This window comes from Urocitellus parryii, chromosome 3, assembly GCF_045843805.1.
Source record: "Urocitellus parryii isolate mUroPar1 chromosome 3, mUroPar1.hap1, whole genome shotgun sequence".
Classification (NCBI taxonomy): Eukaryota; Metazoa; Chordata; class Mammalia; order Rodentia; family Sciuridae; genus Urocitellus; species Urocitellus parryii.
The window spans coordinates 67,963,644-67,986,406 of record NC_135533.1 but is presented as its reverse complement, the minus strand read 5'-3'; positions in this window follow the sequence as shown (position 1 = coordinate 67,986,406).

Genomic DNA, 22,763 nt, shown 5'->3' with positions numbered 1-22,763 from the left:
CCTTGCAATGTCCTGCTCACTGCCACATAGGCTCTATTTAGGGCCCTCCCCCCACTTAGTTTAAATTCTCTAAAGATTTGTCACATTATATTGTTAGTGTACAGAATGGAAGATTGGGGAATTATCATGAAAAACAAATTTTTATCTTTTACATTGCTCTCTTGCCTTGGTTTAAAACATCCCCAACATTTCCTACAAATCAATGTACTTATAGAGATCTGACCTTTAAAAGAAGTATATCCTATTAAAAATTATGTAGTGCCTTTTTGGTGTTGCAAATCAGTAGAACACTGAAATAAAGTGTCGCCCTGTAGCAACAGTTTCACTTATGAAGATTGTGTACAATCAGAGGATGATAGTACAGGAATTTTGTTTTAGGGAAAGGATTGTTCAAACTCAAAGAAGAGGTGGCTTCATTGTGGGTCTTTTTGATAATTCGCGAACACAAATTTGATATGAAAGATCACTAGATACTGCTTCCTCAATTTAAAAAAGCAACATAATGTTTGTATATGCTGTTTAATTTAAGCTGTTAAGTAATCTTTTCTCATTCCAAAGACAATGGGAAAAACTTCAGTGCTGCTTGGAAGTCTTGTTTCAACCACAGATTATTTTCCCCATTGGAAAGCTAACTATTTTCATTTTAGAAAAAAGTGGGTTGTTTGAAGATGAAAGTCCTTTTTTCACAATTTATTTTGGTTATGTGCTCATACATTCTTATTAAATATTTCATAATTTTATTGTACTTACTTTGTTATTTCTACATCTTAGGTAAATGCTGAAAAGGAGAATTTGATTTCATTGTTCATCAAAGTAAATAAATTTAATAGTGGTTTGTGTAGCATTTGGAGAGAACTATGTTTCATATTTCATTGAGCCACAACAGTGCTTGTTGTGCAATGTAATTAAATTGCTGTCTTGGAACTTGATGTTTGTGTATCTGAGACTTATTAACATAGTGGTAACTGCTAAGCATACTGTTTGTCTTCTGAGCACTGGAGTTTCAGGTTTAAAAAATTCTTGAAAATGTGTTCTGTGAAACTATCCATACCTCTCTTCTTACAAATTTTCTCCTAAGAACTAGGTTTGGTGTAGAATTGAATTTATATTATTTTTTCATTTGCTTTGTATGGTATGAAGGATTGTAAAGTTTTGCTCAAAGTTGTGTGCATTTGTAAGCACTATCATGGTATTCTCAATTTTAAGTGTAAATTTTATTGTCTGTGTTCAGTGACTTTTACATTAATGGAAGAGCATCTTTTCCATTAGGTTTATTTTTTTTCCTCCTACTGAGTTTTTATTGTTCATTTTTCTTTGGGTTTAAAGGATTAGAGAATCTACAAAATAAATAAGCAAATTTGTAACTTTTCTGAAATGTAGTGAAAGATTTAATTTACAAGTCTAATTTGGAGGTATGTTCTGTGTTTACACTGTAGCTTGGATATACAATTATTAGTGGCTGGTTTTTGTTTTTGTTTTTTAATGCAACACAGTGTTAAGTGAAATGTAGTTCCTGACTTTGTATTCCAAGTTGTCAAAACATTGACAATGAAAATTCAGTTAGGAAACTTGTTATTCAATATTTCAAATAGTAATAATATTTAATATAGTTAAGGTCAGTCTTAACTCACCAGATGAAAATCTGGGACTGTATGGAAGTAATCAAACATGTACTTTTTAGGTGGAAAGAGTCACCTTGCATAAAAATGAGGAAGCATGACTTAAACTCACTCTGTTTTTCTGGATTCTATGATTGTGCCCAGGGGTGGGCCAAGTGTGTAAAAAGAAAATTCACTTAATTTTGAGAACACTTAAACAAGTGAAGAAAATGTAAAAGTTGCTGCTAGTTAAACCTTTTGGAGAAAATTTCTGGCAGTGATTGCTTTAAAAACTATTTCCCACCCTCAGAAAATTGCCACATTTAAATTGTTTTACTGGCAGTTCTATTAGTAGTCCAAATTTTAGAAACTACACACAGTAAAATGGCTCGTAGGCCATATGTGCCGAGCATTGCCAGCAAATACTGCATCAAAAACATTAAACCCTGTAGTGTATAAGATAATGAAGCAGCTTGGTTTTAATCAATACATGAGATGGTATTTCATAGGTTTTTAAGTCCAGATATGAAAGTCTAATCACTTTGATTGACATTTATGTTTGTATTTGCACTTGGTATTAGTTTCCTGGGTTGAATTTTCACCCTGAACTCTTTTCATATAATCATAGTTTGGCATTCTTATTTCATCTCAAAGGGCTCCCTCTCTCCCTCCCTTTCTCCCTTCCTCCTTCCTTCTTTCCTTCCACCTTTCTTTCTTTCTTTCTTTTTCAGATACTGGACACAACTTTGATAGATCCCAAACTCCAGTATTATGATGGTGACTTCTATTGCTAATGCAGTTCCAGACACTGGACTCCAGGTAGTTTCTTCTTCCTGAATCTTTTCCTCTGCTACATTTTCTTCTGGTACCCTAGAGCTCTATTCAGTGATGTTCTCCCCCCACCATGGTTTCACCCAATTCTGACTGCTGATATGTTCTTGCCTTAAAACTACATGAGTATTTCTCCTAGAGCAGAAAAAATAATGATGCTTGGGGGGCAGTGTGGACCTGGATTCTGGAAAGGAGAGTACAGATTACACTGGGTATCCAGAGGTCTTGACTGTTATGGTGCTAAGTGGAACCATAAAGAGATGTTATGAGGTCAAAGATTTGAAATCATAATTGAAAATTCAGCAAGACAACAGATTGGGATGAGTAATAGTAAAGAAAAAAATGAATGGATGTGAATGAGACACAGAGGAAACAAAGTATATAAGAACTGGACACTTAATGCTTTTGAATGTACTAATTATTGACAATTAGATATAATCAATGGCATTCACCCAAAATTAATTAGAAAAGTGCTGAAAATTACAGAACTCTTTTCAAATTCCCTCAGACAAATATATAATACTACTAGCTTCTTCAGTAGGAAAGATAAGGCTAACCTCACTAATGTTAGACACAAGAAAAGTAAAAGAAACACACATTTAAGTGGCATATTAGAAAGTGTTAAGAATTTTTATTACAGGGTCCAGGGATGTAGGTCAGGGGTGGAGCACTTGCCTAGCATGCATGAGTCCCTGGACTTGATTCCTACTCTATAAAAAAGAAGGAATTTTCATTATAACTCATGTTGTTAAAAAGTTGGCAAAAATATGTTCCTCCATACTGGTTGTTTGAATGAATTTGGTAGGATACTTGAATATGCAACATAGCCATGTGTACTAACAATTTTAACTATACTATTTGACATAGAAGTTCCACTTTTAAAATTTTATTCCATAGATTCTTTCCCAGACAAAAAACTCTATGAACAAAAAAATAGTGTTCTTTCATAGTATAAGATAAAAAAGATCCAGTTTGGGCTGGGGATGGGTTCAGGCATTAATGCGCTCACCTGGCATGCTTGGGGCACTAGGTTCGATCCTCAGCACCACATAAAAATAAAATAAAGATGTTGTGTCCACCAAAAACTGAAAAATAAATATTAAAAATCATTCTCACTCTTTCTTTATCTCTCTCTCTCTTTCTCTCTCTCTCTCTCTCTCCCCCCCCCTTAAAAAAAAAGATTCATTTAGTTAGAAACAAGGCAACCTTTAGAAATCAAAAGGGAATAGATTATATAGAGGTTCTAGGACATACTAAATGTCCTTATAAGTCCAAGAGGTAGAGAGTATTGAGGATTTTACATCTATGTACATGTTTCTAGTAATGAAAACATGGCTTCCCGTTGACATGGAATCATTCAGATTTTAAATCTCTAAACAAAGATAATGATGCTACACAATTTTACAGATTTTGTGTGGTACTCTTAATCTTTCACTTTCATTTCTTTCTGTGTCTTCCTGGAAATTATTCTAGTGAAATAAAATTTAAGTAATGACTTTTTTAATAAAATATTTGTAGAGTCACTAAAACTACAAAAATATACTGAGATTTTAGTCTGCAAAATGGATGCAAATGATATCAAAAGTAATTCAATTAAGAAGCTTATTAAGTTATAAAATGGATGCAAAAGATACTGAAGATTATTAAAAGACAAACATTTAAATCATACAAAGATTAGTTAAGGTTAGTTAAAGATTAGTTAAGTAAAAGTGTCATAGTACAATTAAATGGGGGTCTAGTCAGGAGATACCTCCCTTCTCTTCCTGGTACGTTCCCTAACTCAGACCAAAGCACTTGGCCTCTCCCAGTGCTACTTTTCAAAGGCTAAGCCTTCCTCAGGCTGGGGAATTGGAACAGAACCCGTAGCCCTCTTCCCCTTGCAGGAACCCACCCTGACTCTTTGCCCCAGGCACACTTGTAGCTTCAGGGACTCATTCCTGCCTGGTATATTAGGGATTTGGGTTAGCAGCAGCTAGGGCTCTATCACTAGAGGAGCCAAATTATAAACCCACTTCAAAGCAGAATTCACTTGGTCCTGCATGGTTAAGATGAAACTTTGTGAAGGAGTCTATGCTTTTGTGTGTGTTCTTAGACTCCCAATGGTAAAAACTACTCCTTGGATCTTTGCGACAAAAATTGTGACAGTAAAACACACACTTGTGGTTTCTTTCTCTCAAACATAGATTTCTTCATGAATTATTTTCAATAAAAGATCTTGAGACTCTTGGTTGTATTTGAGGAAAACATTACCATATAGAAAATAAGTGTAAACATAATCTCCAAGGACAGTCTTGCCCTAAAATTTAAAAAAAGGGGAGGCTGGGGTTGTGACTCAGTGACAGAGCACTCACCTAGCACATGAGAGGCTCTGGGTTAGAACCTCATCAGCACATAAAAATAAATAAATAAAAATAAAGTTATTGTGTCCAACTACAAGTAATATATATATATATATATATATATATATATATATATATATATATATATTTAAAAAGCATGATTCCTTTAAACGTAAGATTTCAAAATAGAGTTAGTGATTGTGAAAGTCAGCCAGCTTTGTGTACTACCTCTATGCAATTGACCATTATCAATCCATAAAATGTGTGTAATTCCAGCTACTCAGGATGTTGAGGCAAGAGGATCACAAGTTCCAGTTTAGCTTCAGTAATTTAATAAGGCCACATGCAACTTAGTGAGACTTTCTTTTAAAAGATAAAAACAGCAGAGGATGTAACTCAGTGTTAAGGCATCTTTTGGCCCCTCTCAACTCTCTGCTCTTGTGTAACAACATATTCTGTCAGTACAGTACTCTCAGATCCCCAAAGACAGCTCCCTGCTCTGTGTAAGCCCAGTGAGGCAGTTCACATCTCCGCAGCTCTGGAGGCACTGGGAGGAGTGGCAGCTCAGTGCAGGAAAATTATCCAGTGTCCAGGCGCACACCTGTTCTAGGTTCAGGACTTGTGGCATGCTGGTCTCTGGACATGCTCTCCTGGGAGTCAGGGATCCTGAGGTTGACAGACAGACTGCCATAGTTTCAGCTTCCCTACCAGACCAAGGTGTGTAGCTGGTCTAGGAAAAGGAGCAAATGATTCAATCCAAAACAAAAATAAACAAACCAACCATATAAAGTAATTACTGTGTTCAATTCTGCACCCCATTTTGTTTTTTCCAGTCATGCTAGTGATTGAATCTTAGATTTTGCAACTGAGCGTCTTCTTAGTCCTTTTTTATTTTCTGTTTTGAGACAAGATCTGGCCATTTTGCCTAAGATGGCCTCAAACAGGTGTTTTACATCCCTCAGTCTCTTCATTTGTTGGGATTGCATGAATGGGTAACTGCACCCAGCTAATTCTCCCCATATGTGCAGGGATTGTCTGGTTTTAGAGACCAGACTCAGTGGTGCTGGATCATAGTCTTAAGACCATAAGCCAATTCATCCTGGAGCTGGATGGAAAAGCTAAGGTTTAAAGCATTCATGGCTAAGTAGGAAAATGAATAAGGGGAGCAGGTTGTGTTGAGAAAAGGAGAGTCCTATGGTTATTTAGAATTGAAAATTTTCTTTTCTTTTTTAAATTGTAGATGGACACAATTTATTTTATTTATTTTTATGTAGTGGTTAGGACCAAACCCAGTGCCTCACATATGCTAGTGAGTGCTCTACCATTGAACCCCAGCCCCAGCCTCTAGAATTGTAAATTTTCTAATCTATGCTTAGATTTTCTGCATCAAAGTGTATCTAAATTTCATATGATTTTCCTATGTATCTAAATTTCCTACGTAATCCCTGCTGGGATTACAGGCATGAACCACTATGACAAACCACATTGTTTCTTTAAAGTGACATCTTTCAGACACTTGGTGGCCCTTTGGATATGCATACTACTGATGGCCTTGGCAGTTTCTTTGTGTTTTAAAAGTGAACACAAAGATTTGAACCTCTTGATTTGTAAGATTTTGTGGGGTTTTGTGTATCAAGACAATAGTGAACTATTTTCACAGATCACCTTGGACAAGTTATAGGAAGAGGAGTGATTCATTCTTCAGGTGATTATATTTTCACTTGATATAAAAAGTTTCCGGGGACATATCTAATTTTATTAAGAAGGAATTTCAACATTTTTTGTTTATTTATTTTATTTTTTGTGGTAGCTTTAGGAAGTGAACCCAGGGCCTCATTCATGCCAGGCGAGAACTCTACTACTAATCTGCAACCAAAGCCCTTCTTTGGGAGTTACTAAGATCTTTTTATGTATATTTCATCTGCAGCTTTGAACTCTGACATAGTAGCCTCTGAGGTGCATCAGTATATCCTACATCTCCATTGTCCTGCAGTGGACATTCATATTGCTGCTGTCCCTAACCTTCTTTTTTCTAATCTTCTCCTTCCTGATCTCTCCTCCCTAATCTCATTTTCTCTGAATCACCTCTATAAAAGCCCCCAGTTCCTGTTGATGGGCAGAATTGCAGCCTTTGGGACAGGAGTCCCCATGTTTCTCCTTTGCTAGCAAAGCAATAAACCTTCGTTTCCTTTTTTCTCAAAAAAAAAGGGGGGGAAGGGGGGACTTAATTTTGATTCTCAATTGAATGCATTAGGATAAATGGACTCTTCTCTTTTCCTGTCATTAGATGTGAAAAGACAAAGACTCTTGATCTCCCATTGCTAATTACTGTTCTAGGTTTATGAAAAGGTGTTTTAGAAAATAGAGAAAAATATCTGAAGGCATAGATAAAGAAGGATATAGTGATCAATCATAAAAGGTATCTTTTAATCACTGAAGGCCACTGAAATTAAAATGATGTTACTGAGACGAAAATTTTAACTGCCTAAAATAAACTTTATTTCCCAACTCCATCAAAACCCCCAAGGATATCCAAACACTTGAAACGGAGGATGTTGGAGCACCAGGGTATCAATGACAAGCCCTTTCTGACTGATCCAAAGCAGAAATCAAGAGCATAGAGTTTCCTTTATACTTCCCTGCCTAATGGCACATAGAAATCACAGCTCTTCACACCTCACCAAGCAAAGATCTTCTCTTCCCTTTTCTATAGTGATGGTTGCAGCAGCCAATAGCAGGGTCCGGTTTGTGAAAAGAAAATAGAAAAGGCTTTGCCCTGTAGGCTCGGGTCATGTTGGTTGTGGTTTTTAGTCTTCTAGTACTCCATGGTGTGGTCCTTTTCTGTGTGCTTCATTGGAGAGCTGGTTAGAACTGCACTCTCAGGTTCCGCCTACTGAATCAGAATCTCTTTTTAAAGTATGAGATGGTGATTCCTTTTTGCATTAGAGTTTGAGGAGCACTCTGCCAATTGGGTCCTGGGAGTTTGGAAATGATTTTCCAAGGGTGTGAGGTGAGGGGAACCTTGCTCAGTCCCTCCAAAGCAGATGGCATCCTCACTGCTCTGCCCAGAAAGATTCTACAAGCCACAGTGCAGCCCCCCGCTCAGAAGCTGCCCAACTGCCCTGAAGACTGGGGCCAATTGAAGCCAGCGTCGCCTCCTGGAGACACAGTAATCTCAAGCGACCATACCTGAAGTACAAAGAGAGTACAATGTTCGCAGTTCTGGAGGCTGTGGAAGACCAGGACCGCACCTAAGATCTAGGAAAGCTGTGCTCCTCCTGCCTCAACCCAGAGGCAGTCGGGGAAATCTGTGGTCCCAGCTCAACCACCACAACTATGTGACTTGGGCAAAGCCCTAGGACCACCTCCTGCAACCACACTGCACAGGGCTTGCCTGAGACCTGAGGGCGGGCTTCCTCCCAACCTCTAGAGTTTCCCCACGGGACCCTGTTCCTTTTTCTCCCTGTTGGCCCTGTCTCTCCTTTCTCGGTATAAGAGTAGTTATCTTTTTGTCATCTGGAATTATTATGGGATCAATTGTCCATGATATTCATACTTAAATTGGAATCATTTGCTTCTTGGTCAGATTTATTTAAAATTTGAATCTGGAGGCAGATAAATCTTTGTATGAAAATAAAGATTTTTAATATGAATGAATGTCAGGTTTTTGTTTGTTTGTTATGGTACTTGTCCTAATGGGGAATGTGGTGCTCTACCACTGAGCTACACATCTTGTTCCCTACTCCCTTTTAACATTGAGGCAAGGCCTGTGTCTCCCAGGCTGACCTAGAACTTGCCATCCTCCTGCTTCACTCCTTCCAGCAGCTGGGATTACAGGCCTGTGTGCCACTGTGCCCATCTATATAAATTTCTATTACATAATTCACATCTGTTATTTTCACTTAAGACCAAGGAATTTCTCTAACTCACATCTTTATTTGTATCTGCAAATTTATGACACAAACAAACCCAAACCCAAATGTTCAACATGGATTGTCTACCGTGTGCTTTTTAAATAGCTGAGGGGCAGAGATTAGACACTTAGTTCTCTTATCAGGATTGTCTGAGTCCCTCCATTCATGCACACTAAAAAATCATTTAATGGCACTGTGATAATTACTAAGAAAAAGTGAAACACTCCACACATAGAGTTCTGCCCTCAGGCTGCTTACTCTCTCACCTACCATCATCCCTTGAAATTTTTACTTTCTGTAAGGGATCAGGATCCCCTCTCCGAGTCCTGAGTCCTATTTTTTCTGGTGGCTGTATTGGCATCAGAGGATGATATTATGTCCACAGGATCTTGTTATATATTACCCCACCTGACTCCCCATTTATTATCTCATTTCTAACACAAAAATCAAGGTATGGAAGGAAGCTGGGAATGAGGTTAAAAAAAGGAGTTAAATAAAGTCATTAGGGCTATGGTCCTAGTGATGGAACTCAGCTGCAGCAGCTTTTTATTCTTTACCAAAGAGAAGAGAGGGGAATGAGCTGAGATGCAAGAGCAAGTTGGGAGCTGTGATCAGCACCATTCTCCCAGTCCTTGGCCATCCTAACAGTGTGTGTGTATTAGGGTGGGGGGAATTTAATCAAGCCTACTGAGGATGTGTGGGGCTGGGGTGGGGGAGGAAGTGAGGGACTGCTGTTGTATTGGCTCCTGGCTTGTATGCAACCTGGATGGTTTGAGAACATAGGAAAAAAAGCTAACCTTTTAGGAGAGTTGCAGGAGCTTCTAGAAAAAGGAACACAGGAAATGATGGTAGAAAAATAGAAAGCTGGGAAACATGATGGGAGTAAAGAGACTCAGAACTCACTACATTTTCCTGGAGCGATGTTCCCTTCCTAGCATCAAAATCATTTGGGGAGCTGAAAAAGAAAAAAAGCAAACAACCCTAAAGCCCCAGTAAGTTCAAAACTTAAGACATTGGTTGGGGTGAGAGTTGTAGTATTTGGGGTAAATTTAAATTAACTCCTATGAGCACATTTTCTCACTTGATACACTAGGATTACAGATTTCTTCCCAGTGAGGATTAAACGACTGTACATGCAGGTTATGATTCAATGAAAAACTGAATGCTAGCACAGCAGCCTGAATCCAACACTTACACTGGCTCATATACCAGCGACTCCATCTCTGCCATATGCCTGCACATGCTGGAGAGAAGCAGACCCTGCACCCTGGCATCTGCTTCTTGCCCCCAATGGTGAGGATGCTGTCACCTTGTTTTTCAGGTGACACCTTCTCTCTGCTGGCTTTTGAAGGGTGAATCCAAAGGCTTCCACAGATTCCATGAGTTCTAAGTGGGTTCAGCTGAGAGACTGCTATTGCTATCTGGGAATCTGGTGGAGTTCATGCCCTCTGGCTGGATTACTGCCACCAGGTGAGAAAGGCTCCTCCTGGACACGTGGCTGGCAGTACAGGTGTTGGGTAAGCAGGTGGGAGGCCCTAATAAAGGAGCAGAAGGCCTCGGGGGAGCCAAACCACAGCCACAGGTGTACCATCCCAGAGATGAAACTCGCCTTTTGGATACAGCGGCCCCAGGAGATGCTCCCGTGCTGACAGCCTAGGGGCCCTGGGTCTTCATGTGTAAGCCTGGGCAGCAGCGGGGGCTTTGCCCCTGCACCCACCTCCTTTCTTAGAGCAGCTCTTTAAGCTGTGTTCTCCAGTTTCATTTGTCTCAGTTTACCTGTCGACCACTCTGATGCCTGGTGCAACCGGGTTTTCTCTCCACAGGAACCCGAGGAGACTTCCGCAGCGCACTTCAAAGAGAAAGGACTCCTTTAGGCGCGTTTAGAGCTTCCCCGCACAAAGGCAGTATGGAGTTTACGGCCCTCTGATGCCACCTAATGGGAAGTTAACGTCAAAGCACTGGGAGGCCAAAGGCAGTGTGAAGCAGGTGAAGCCCATAGGGAATTGGGATTTTCTAAGTGGGGTTATTGTCGCCCAGTCTGATGACAGTTTCCAACTGAAACAAAGTTCTGAGGCATCTTAAAATAGTTCTTCCTCTCCATCATTTCCTTTATCCTCCCAATGCAAGTGTGTAGGACTCTGACCATGGATGGGAAATGAACATTTAGATAGTTTAACAGTTAGAAAATGCATTAGGAGGAAATTTCACTATAAAACTAAATGGTCTAATACAGTTAACGAACTCTCAGAGCTTCTGAGAAAGCCCCTAGCCATGTGTTCTTGTAACTTGCATACTTAATATTTTTCAGTCTTCCTTAAATAGATTTCTCCCAATTACATGAGCTTCCTTCTCCACAAAATCTGGATACATCTCTAGCTGGACTGGTGAGTATCACAAGTGTACCTAGGAATTTCAAAGGATATGGCTGGCAAAGAGGTGCTAGGGAGAGGGGAAAGAGAAAGAAGGAACTAGAAAGACCTGATGGGGAAGGAGGCTGGCGGACTGGGTTGGCTTTGGGCTAAAACTCAGAGTTTAGTAAGACCTGAGAAATTGCCCTGTGCCTCAGGCTCTCCTTTCTCTCTTTTCCTGCTTCTGGATTTGCCCACTTGATCTCCTTGTACCTACCCAGGGCCACCACAATGGCACCCTCATGGGTAATGTTGAGTTGCAAGAGATTTGGCTGGTGGCCCAGAGTAAGTAACCTGGTGATAAGGTTATTGTTTTTATTTCTTTCTTTCTCTTTCTTTCTCCCTCCCTTCCTTCCTTCCTTCCTTCCTTCCTTCCTTCCTTCCTTCCTTCCTTCCTTCCTTCCTTCCTTTCTTCTCTCTCTCTCTCTCTCTCTCTCTCTCTCTCTCTCTCTCTCTCTCTCTCTCTCTCTCTCTCTCTTTCTTTCTTTCTTTCTTTCTTTCTTGTACTAGGGATTGAACTCAGGGGACTCCACCATTGAGCCACTTCCCAGCCTTATTTTGCATTTTATTTAGAGACAAGGTCTCACTGAATTGCTTAGCACCTCACTTTTCTGAGGCTGGCTTTGAGCTCATGGCCTCCTGCCTCAGCCTCCTGAGCTGCTGCGATTATATCCATGCACCACTGAGCACGACTCATTTCCTCTTTTTTTGACTTCAAATGTTTGTTATGAACATTTAATAACCTTTAATAAATTAAGCTCAACAAATTTGAAATCTTTTTTCTTAAATTTACAAACTTTAGAACTTTAAAAATATATGTATGCTTTATTATGTATCCTGTATATTTGTCTTTTGTTACTTACTGTGCTTTCTCCAAAAGTAATGCCAGTTTTAACCTATCTCTTGTATTGATCAACAGATGTAGACAGTTCAATAAGGTTAAATGAATCAATTTTTTTAAATGACATCTACTTTATAATATCTGATTTCCAAAATTTGTTTAAGAAATTTTGTCTGGCTGGGCATGGTGGTGCACACCTGTAATCCCAGCAGCTCAGGAGCCTAAGACAGGAGAATAGAGAGTTCAAAGCTAGCCTCAGCAATTTAGCAAGGCCCTCATCAATTTAATGAGATCCTGTCACTAAATAAAATACAAAAAAAGGCTGGGGATGTGGCTTAGTGGTTGAGTGCCCCTGGATTCACTTCCCAGTACAAAAAAAGAAAGAAAAAAAGAAGAAAAAAAATTCTGATTGCAATGTCATAGATATTCTGTGTTTTCTTGTGGTGAAATTTAAATTTTCATATTTAGGTCCTTATTTATGGCTTATATTACTTTAGGGTATGAGGTAGAGATGTTCACAATTTCATCTCTATTTGAAAATTATAAATCCTGATATTATTTCACTTATTAATATGAAATGTCTCCATTTTGCACAAAATTAATATTTATATTTGTGTCTGCTTAAGCCCATATAATATTACTCCTAATTAATTATCTCTCTAAAAAGAATAGAAATACTGATTAAAGGGGATGGATTCCAGGTGGCCATATTTGCTACTGACTCTCTTGGAGTGGGTACATCATAGGTCAGGTGTCATTTCTGATGTCATAGTTTGTCTCCACACCTGCCTCCCTGACCTGACTAAAGGGCAGTGATGTCCTTTATCTTCACATTGCCAGCATCTGGCAAAATGCCTGGAGCTTTAGCACTGTGCACAGTTTGTTGAAAAGCAGAACAGCTGGAATGGTGACCATGGAGATGACTCCTCAGCTGATGTCTACTGATCATCAATGGAGCTGGACACTGACTACCACTGTGCTCTCCTGCACTGCCTCTCCAGTTTGTGATTTTTAAGTCTGAACTCTAAGACATTCCCTGAGTCAGCTCCAAGTGTAGAGCCAAACCCAGCTTGGAAGTCCTGAGGTCTTGACTGTAGCTTAAAGATCTTAATTCCTGTTTCAGCCCTTCTTTGATGAATTGGCTCAATATCATTTTCTTATGATCAGTGTCCTATTTCTTGTAAACAAAATTGAATTTGGCCATTTGCTCTACATTGACTGCTGTGAGGATTTGTGAGTAACTCTATAACTAATATCTTGAGCCAGGGAAATAAGCATATTGGAAGAGCACTTGCATGGGTGAGGACCTGAGTTCAACCCCATCACTGCAAGAAAGAAAAAAAAAAAGAGGCAATGAATTCTCTGATTGGTTTATGGAAGATTTAAAGATTCAGTTTCTGGAAAAATGAAATGGAAGCATGAAAGACTAGGCCAAGTGAAGCCAGAATTAGACAGGCAGTCAGTATAGATAGGTAAATAGAGTCAGCTCAGACCAAGGAGGCTAATTTTGAGTCTGGAAAGTTGGAAATTGTCCCCTGAGGGATTGAAATGTTAATTCCTTCAGAGTCCTTCCTCCACCCTTATCAAGAACTTATCCCTGCTCCATCCTGTATCCAAGGTAACCTGTCTCAGGAATTTCCCCTCCCTTCAGGGAGCTAGAAGATTGTTAATGTGTCTTTGGCTAATTCATCCTGCCCTTCCGCCTTCAGCCCACCTGCTTCCTACCTTTGGGCTATCCCACCAAACATTCCTAGGCTTAGTGCTGGGCCTAGTCACATAGGCAAGAAAAGAAAGATAAGAGGGGAAAGACAGGAGAAACAGGCTGGGGTTGTGGCTAGCATGTGCAGGGTTTTGGGTTTGATCCTCAGTACCACATAAAAATAAATAAATAAAATAAAGGTTATTGTGTCCAGCTACAACTCAAAAATAAATATTAAAAAATAAAAAGGCAGGAGAACAAAGGAAGCCTAGGACATACAAAAAGGGCAGAACACCTCACTTCTTTGGATACCAGGATACCAGCTATGGCCCCCTTCTCCTCTGAGGAAGAAGTCTGTGTTACCCCTTTTTAAATAAACCTTGCTTTATATGCTTGCCAAGAAGATTCAACCAAGAGATTTTTATGGGGGGCGGGCTGCTGGCTGCCGGAAGGGGAAGAAAAGGAGAGGCAGAGAGCAGAGAGCAGAGGAAGAGAGCAGAGAGAGAGTAGAAGAGAGGAGAGAAAGAAGAGGACAAGTGCAGAGAGGAAGAGAAAGAGGGCAGAGAGTGTGAGCTTGCAAGCTTTGGAAGAAGGGGTGTGTAGGTGATGTGGTGGGTGCTGATTTGCAGGGTGACTCTGGAACAGCAATCGTAAACTGTCCAGCAGGGATTGGTGGAAAACAACCTTTGAATTTGGCACTGAGGCGAAGGGAGTCCGTGATGTTGTGGGAGACTTAACTTCAACGGGGAGTTTCCCTCATACCCAACACGATGTGCTTTTCTAATGTTCAAACTTCAACATGTAAGGAAGCAGAACTTGTCACTGATAACTGGTGGTATCACAAAGACAGGCTACAACTGATAATAAAAAACATTTTTTTAGTTGTCAATGGAGATATATATATATATATATATATATCCAAGAATTGAACCTGGTGCCTCACACATGCTAGGCAAGCGCTCTGCCACTGAGCCACAACCCCAGCCCTGGTAAAGAATTTTTAAGAAGCAGCAGCAGTCACTGGTAATAGCCAAGGTAGAGAATATTTGGTCATTTTTTTGTGGTTAGGATAATACTCAGGATTTTGTCTGTGTTCACAAAGTGATTATAGAGTTGCTTTGTATTCATGTTGACTCACTATTGTCACAAAGGGTCTTGTCTGATGTTGATGTTCTGTGAAATTATTCAGTAGGAGAGCACCAAGAGCTAGCTCCTTGCCACACATTTGAGCAGCTAATGGATCTCAGGACTGCTTTTCTCCTTTTAACATGGTCAGCCATTATTTTTCTTAAGGTAAGCCTGAGTGAATTCATTTTGTGTCTGAAGTAGCAAAAATAACATGCTGTGGTCATATTGTGGGTTGAAAGTAATATCTTTTTGACTAACCATGGGCCTGTGAGAGCTTTCATCCTGAAGAAAGGCTCACAGCACAATGGGTAGCACAGAAAATTGCACAATAGAAAGGTGAAGTGAGAGGAGTATAGTAATTAAAGTTACAAAACTGGATCAGAGCTCAATGCTTCAGGTCCCTAGAGTCAAAATGTTGCAAAATTTTTGCTCTAGTGAAATGACAAAAAGAACAATTACATAAAATAATTGTAACAAATACATAGCAAACAATTTCCTTATGCTAGATTGTGCTAAGGTCTTCTAAATATATAACTTTGGGAAGAAAGTGGATTCAACAAGTAGTATAATTATAGTATCTATTTGACTAAGAAGAAAAATGATGGATTACTTCAATTTGCATCAGAAACATTGTATCCTGTAGCATATAAGTGAATGAATGAACTTGGTTTTGAGTTAACACATGAGATTGTAGTTTCCTAGGTCTTTAAATCCAGGTATAAAAGTTTAGTCCCTTGGATTGACATTTATGTTTGTATTTGTACTTGGTATTGGTGTCCTGGGTTGAAATTTCACTCCAAGCTCTTTTCATGTATTCTTAGTTTGACATTCTTGCTTCATCTCAAAGGGCTTTCTTTTCTTTTTTTCTTTTTTTCATGAATATTCTGCACACAACTTTGAGGGATCCCAAACTCCAGGAATAGTCCTTGTAGATGCAGGGAGCTTTGTGACTAGTATCGCTAGTGTAGCTCCAGACACTTGCTTCTTCCTGGACCTCTAGATAGTTTCTTAGTTTCTTCTTTCTGAATCTTTTTTTCTGTTACATTTGCTGCTGGCAATCTAGAGCTATATTCAGTGATTTCCTTCCCTCACCAAAGTTTTACCCAATTCTGATGGCTGATACATTCTTGCCTAAAAACTACATAAGTGTTTCTTCTAGAGCAGGAAAGTAATGATGCTTGGGGACAATATGAACCTGGGATTTGAAAAGGAGAGTTCAGATTACATAGGGAATCCTGAATTCTTGACTGTTATGGTGCTAGGTGGAACCATAAAGAGATGTTATAAGTTCAAAAATTTGAAATCATATTTGAAGGTTCCACAAGAGAACAAATTGGAATGAGTATTGGCAGGGAAGAAACAATTTGGATGTGAATGAGGCAAAGAGAAAACATAAGAATTGGACAATGCCTTTGAAAGTACTAATTATTGATAATTCAATATCATCAATGTCATATAGACTATGCATATCCTAGAGTCTACTCAGGTCATAGAGGTATTGCAGGCCAGAGAAGCTACTCAAATCACAAAGGCTAGTTAGGTCACAAAGGCTGCAGAGATCATAGAGCATATGCAGGTTAAAGTAGCTACTTGGGTCATAAAGGGTGTGCTCAGGTCAAAGATGATACATGGGCCTAGAGGCTAGAAATCACAGTCTATGCAGATCATAGGGGCTACAAAGCTCATAGAGCTACAAAAATCACTTGGATTACTAAGGCCATTATGTTACATGGGTCATTTAGGTTGTTCAGGCCATAATGACTACACAGGTCATAGAGGGTTTACTGGTTAGAGGCTACTATGTCACAGAGGATATGCATGTCATAGATGCTACTCAGGTGATAGAGGAGAAGCAGCTTACAGAGGTTACACAGTTTATAGAGGCAACTCAGGTCATAGAGGTAATATAGTCTAAAGATGGTACTCAGGCTACATAGGCTGCTCATGGGCATAGAGCCCACTTTGGCCACAGAGAAATTAGAAATCACAGAGGCCATGAAGGTTATAAAAGCTACTATAGTCATAGAGAGTGCTTAGGGTATAAGGTTACGCAAGACAAAGAGGCTATGTAGGTTCTCGAGGCTAATAAGGCCAAAGAGGTTATGCAGGTAATAGAGAGTATGCAGGCCATTCCACCAAGGAAAATACTCAGTCCATTGAGGCTATGCAAGTCATAACTCCGTAAGGGCTATGCAAGTCATTGCAGACAGGCAGGTTGTGGAGGTAAATAGGTCATGGAGGCTACCCTGGTCATAGAAGCTACTCAGGACATATAGGCTAAGTAGATCATAGAGGTAAGGTTCTGTAGTCTATTCAGGCCATAGAAGCTATGGCCTAGCTTTAAAGCCATACAGACCACAGAAGACAAAGAGGCTAAACAGGTCCTAGAGGTATATATATTATAGGAGTTACACAGGTCATAGGGCCTATTCAGGCCATGGAAGACACATATTTCATAGATGTTATACAGGTCATAGAGGTTACTTTGGCCATTGTTGCTATGCAGATCGTGAAGACTATGCAGGCAATAAGGACTTTACCTATCACAGAAGCTATGTCTGTCAATGAGAATACCCTGGCCATAAAGACTACTTAGACTACAGAACCTACATAGGCCATTGGGGCTCCATAAATCAGGAGAGGATATAAAGCTCATAGAACTACTGAGGTCATAGAGTAAGCTATTCAGTAATGAAGTCTAAAAATGACATAAAATATTCATGAGTCTTCTCAGGCCATACAGACTACAAAAGTCATGGAAGCTATTCAGTTTCAAGAGTCTACTCATGACAAAAGCAATAGAGGCTACTCAGGTGAAATACACTACACAAGTCATAGAAACTACTCATGTCATAGAGGCTCTGTAGGTCAAAGAGGCTATGTAGTTTATAGAGGCTATTTAAGCCATAGAGGCTACACAGTCGATAAGGACTATTCAGGTCATAGAGGCTATGCAGGTCATAGGGCAACACAAGTTATAAATGATTTGCAGGTCATTGTGGCTACTAAGGTCATTTAGGCTAATAAGGGCATAGAGGCAACAGAAGTTACTTTGTCTACTCAGGCCATAAAGGCTAGATAGGTTACAGAGTCTATAGTAGTCAACTCAGGTGATAAAGCCTATGTAGGTCAGAGAGGCTACTCAGAAGACAGAGGCTACTCAGTACATATAGTTTACTTTGGTCATAAAGTCTCACCTTTGCATAGCCTATAGAGGCCACTCAGGTCCAAAAGAATATTCATGTCATGGAAGCTACTCAGCCTGTAGAGGGTACACAGTCTATAGAGCATACACATGTCATAGAGGTTATAAAGATGATAGGAGCTGTTAAGATCATTTAGGTCACTGAGAACATAGAGATTATACAGGTCGATATTCAAGGCATAAAGATACTGCAGATACTACAGGCTACCCTGATCATACAGAGGCTACTATGTCACAAAAGCAAAGCAGGATTAGTTGTTACTCAGTTGTTAGAAGTTATGCAGTTCATAAAGGCAAATCAGTTCATAAAGGCCACAAAGGCCAAAGAGTGTTCTTAGAACATACAGGCGACTCAGGCTATAGAGCTTATTTGTGCCATAGGAATGCCACAAGGTCATAGAGGCTATTCAAACCCAAGGTGATATAAGTCATATATCTGCCCAGGCCATGGAGGCTATGCAGGTCATGGAAGAAATACAGGCCCTAGATGTTGTACTGGTCCTAGATGCTACATAGCCATACAGGCTATAAAAATCTTAGTGATTATGAGGTAATAGTGGTTATGCTGGTCATAGGGGCTACTCAGTTTTCAGAATGCACTAAGCACATAGAGGGTACACAGGCATAAGAGACTTCTCAGGCCATAGCTAATTCATAGGAGCCACTCAGGCCATATAGACTACTTAAATCATAGAGTATATGCAAATCATGGAAGATATGCAGGTCATAGATGTTATGCAGGCCATAGAGGCTACTGAGACCAGACAATATATACCATAAAAAGAGGTTGTACAAGCCATATATGCTATGCAGATCATAGAAGTTATGCTATTCATAAAGGCTACTCAGTTCCAAAAGGTTACTTGGGTCATAGGGGCTATTCAGGCTGAAAAGACTTTGTAGGTCATAGAGGCTACTCAAGTCATACAGTCTACAAGGGCCATAGAGGCTAAGTAAGCCAAAGAGCCTACAAAGATTTAGAGACTTTAAAGAGTCTTAGAAAGTTTATGCTTGTGACAGAGGCCACTTAGTTCACAGTCTACACAGGTCATAGATGCTACCCTGTAATAGAAGCTACTCAGGCCATAAGATTTATGCAGATCATAGGGGCTACTCAGGTCATAGTCTCCAAAGTTCATGGAAGATAGAGGTCACAATGGCTATTTGGGCCATAGAGGCTACACAGGTAGTAGAGGCTACTCAGGCCACAGAAGATATGCAAAATATTTGGGAGATTCAGTTTATAGAGTGTATGAAAGTAGTACAGGTAATTCAGGCTACAGATATGGGTAGGTCCTAGAAGCTACACAGTCATAGAGGCCATTCAGGAAATTGAGGCTACTTGGTCCCTTGAGAGAGCAGATCACAAGTTTTCTCAGTTGAGTTAGACCACTCAAGACATAAAGGATATACAGTTATAAAGGATACTCAGGACATAGAAACTATGCAGATCATCCAAGCTACACAAAACATAGAGGAAACACAGGTGATCAGGGTTACTAAGATTATTTAGGCTACATAGATAGTAGAGGAAAGGCTGGCCAAAGTGTTTTCTTAGTCATAGAAGCTACACATGTCAAAGTGGCTACTGAGATTATAGAGGCTAAAGAGGTCATTTAGGCTACTGAAGCCATAAAGGCAACCTAGGTCATAGAACTACACAGGACACTGTTGAGAGCCACAGCTGAAAGGGGCCCCAGCAAACTTCCAGCTGCCAGCTGATGATTGGCTCACAGTGGCCCCAGCAAACTTCTAGTTGCCAACTGATTGGCTCCTCTTCGGTGATGCTCATTGGGCTGTTTCCCCGCCCTTTCAGACCACTGAGCTGCTCATTGGGGGACTTTTTTTGGCTCTTCCCACGTGACCCAGCCAATCAGCCTCAAGAGCAGGAGGAGTGGGGGAGGTTGAGAGGCTTGTGGGAAGCCGGTGGTGGCAGTTGGGCTCTGAAGGTTTTCCTGAGGAGCTGTGTGGTGTGGTGTGTGTGTTTTAAAAATAAAGTTCGTTTTTTTTTGACAAGTGGCTCCTGAATTGTGCCCAGCCAGACTACAGCAGGACACAGAGGCTATGCAGGTCATACAAGATAAACAGGTCATAGCTATTACTTGGTTACAGAGCCTATACTGGCCATAGTGGCTATGGACATCATAGAGGCTACACAGGTGATAGGAGCTTCACAATAGAAGCTCTATGCATGTCATTGAAGTTTCATGGGTCATAGAAAGAAGTTACTCAGATCATAAAGGCTACAATAGGCCATGGAGGCATCATAAATATAGAGGACACTCACATCAAAGAGTAAGCCATATAGGCCATAAAGTCTATGAAGGTCACAGAATAAATGCAGGACAAATAATCCATATGATAAAGACTACAAAAGCCATAGCTATCTCAACTCATAGATTCTACATGGGTCTTATTATGTATTCAGGTCTTTAAGGCCATACAGGACATATAGCTTACATGGGCCTTAGAGGCTGCACAATGGCATAGGGGTTATGCTTATCATGGAGGCTATGCAGATGTTAGAGGCTTTTTAGATCATAGAGGTGATGAAGGACGTTCAAGGAAAAAAATCATAGGGCTATTAATTGAATTAAGGCCATATAGGCTAGGAAGTTCATGTGGGCTACTCACGTTATAAAAGACACACAGATCATAGAGGCTATGTAGGTCATAGTGGGTACAAAGATCATAATGGCTACTGAGGTTATATAGTCTATTCAGATCATTTAGGCAATACAGGCCATAGACACTACACAGGTCCTAGAGGCTATGCAGGATGTAGAAGCTACTCAGGCATAGAGACTGCACTGATTATAGGAGTTTCTCAGGATATAGGGATTATGCATGTCATAAAAGTCAGGGTAGCAATAGAAGATTCTCAGTTCCATAGAGCTATATACATTGAGGATTCAGAGGTAATAGAAACTACTCTGGTCATACACAAGTCATAAGGGCTACTCAGGCCATAGAGGCTTTGTAGGTCATAGAAACTAAGCAAGACATAGAGGTTATGCAGATCATAGATATAACACAGGCTATAGAATCTACTCAAGACATAGAGGCTACTTGGATAATAAAGTTGGCTATATTTTGCTTCTGTGCTGAGTCTTTTTGCTTGCATATGGATAATAGCTAAACCATTTAAAGAATCTCAGAACATTAAGACTACTCAGGCCATAAAGGCTATGCAAGTCACAAAGAATACAAAGATCATAGAGGCTACTCAGTCATAGAGGCAACGCAAGTCATAGTGGCTGTTGTCATAAAGGCAGCTATATTGTTTAGGATCCCCAAGTCATGAAGGTGATTCCTGGAAGCAGAACACACCATAGAGGCTACTCAGGGTCTAGAGCCTACAAAACTTTACAAACTATTAGGTCATTTAGACTACCCAAGCCATAGAAACATTTCAGGTCAGAGAGGCTATGAAAATAACAGATGCTATGCCTGTCACAGAGGCTATACAGATCCTAGGGGCTAAGCAGGGCAGAGTCTTCTCAGACCTATGCAGGTTATAGAGGCTATTTAGGTCATCATGGCTGCTAGGTCATACAGTTTACTCAGGACATTTAAGCTATGCAAGAATATTCAGAGGTTAGATGATTAGATTATTAGAGCTTTCACACAATCATGGATTAATCCACTATATAAATTAATTGGGTGATGACTGTAGAAATGTAGGATGTAGCTGGAAAATGTGGGTCATTGGGAAGTGTGTCTTAGGGTTTACATTTTGTCTCCTGCAGATCATTTCTGGTGGTCATGACATGAGAAAATTTCCTCTGACATGGGGTTCCACCATGATATTCTTCCTCTCCTGGAGCCCCAAATTTATTGAGTCAGCCATCTATGGAATGAGAACCCTGAAAGCATGAACCTCCAAATAAACTTGTCCTCTACATTATTCTTGTCAGATCTTTTGGTTATAGCATTGAAAACACTGATTAAAGTGGATTTTTTTACTGAGAAATGAGATTTTTTTTCTATGAAGAACCTGATCATATGTTCAAAAGCCTTTAGAGATGGTTTGTGTTGGGAAGAATTTTGAAAACTCTAGAGATGCAAGATGGAAAAGTTTCAGAATGTTGTAAGTAGATCTTAATGGGTGATTCTGGTGGGAGCTCCAAAACCAGAATGCCAATAGAATGCTGAACAATAAATATTGAGCTTACAAGGTTTCAGAGGAAGAGGAGTCTATTGGAAATTGGACTAGGGTCCATTCATGTCATTTCTGGTTAAGAAGTTGGCTATATTTTGCTTCTGTGCTGAGTCTTTTGCCAGGCTAAATTTAAAAGTGATACACTAATTAATCTGATGGAGGTAATTTCAAAGCTGTACAGCATTTAGATGGTTGTATGGATATTGCTGGCCACTTTTAATCAAGTTTACTGTGTTAATCAGGAGCAGAAAGCAGAGCCGAAAGATTTGAAAAACTTGGAGTTTAGCCATAAAAGTTTGACTGAAATTGGATTATTAAAGAAATGCTTTAGTCTCTAAAGAAATGCTAAGTATTTTACCCAGGAACAATGGAAGATATGACTTGAGGGCTTCTCAGAAATTTCTAAGACAACACCCATCTCAGGCTCAAGGTTGTAGTGGTAAAAATTTCTTTAAGAAGAGGTAATAGGGACACTCTGCTGTCATATGGAGGCAGGTTAAGAAGTTTTTTCACCATGATCAGCTGTCCAGGCACTCAGCAAGAGCTGCCACAGGGATCTCAGAAGGCTTGTCTATTGCTCAAAATGGTGGCAGAATTTGGTGTCAACCACATAGTGATGGTTCTAAGGGAATGCATGG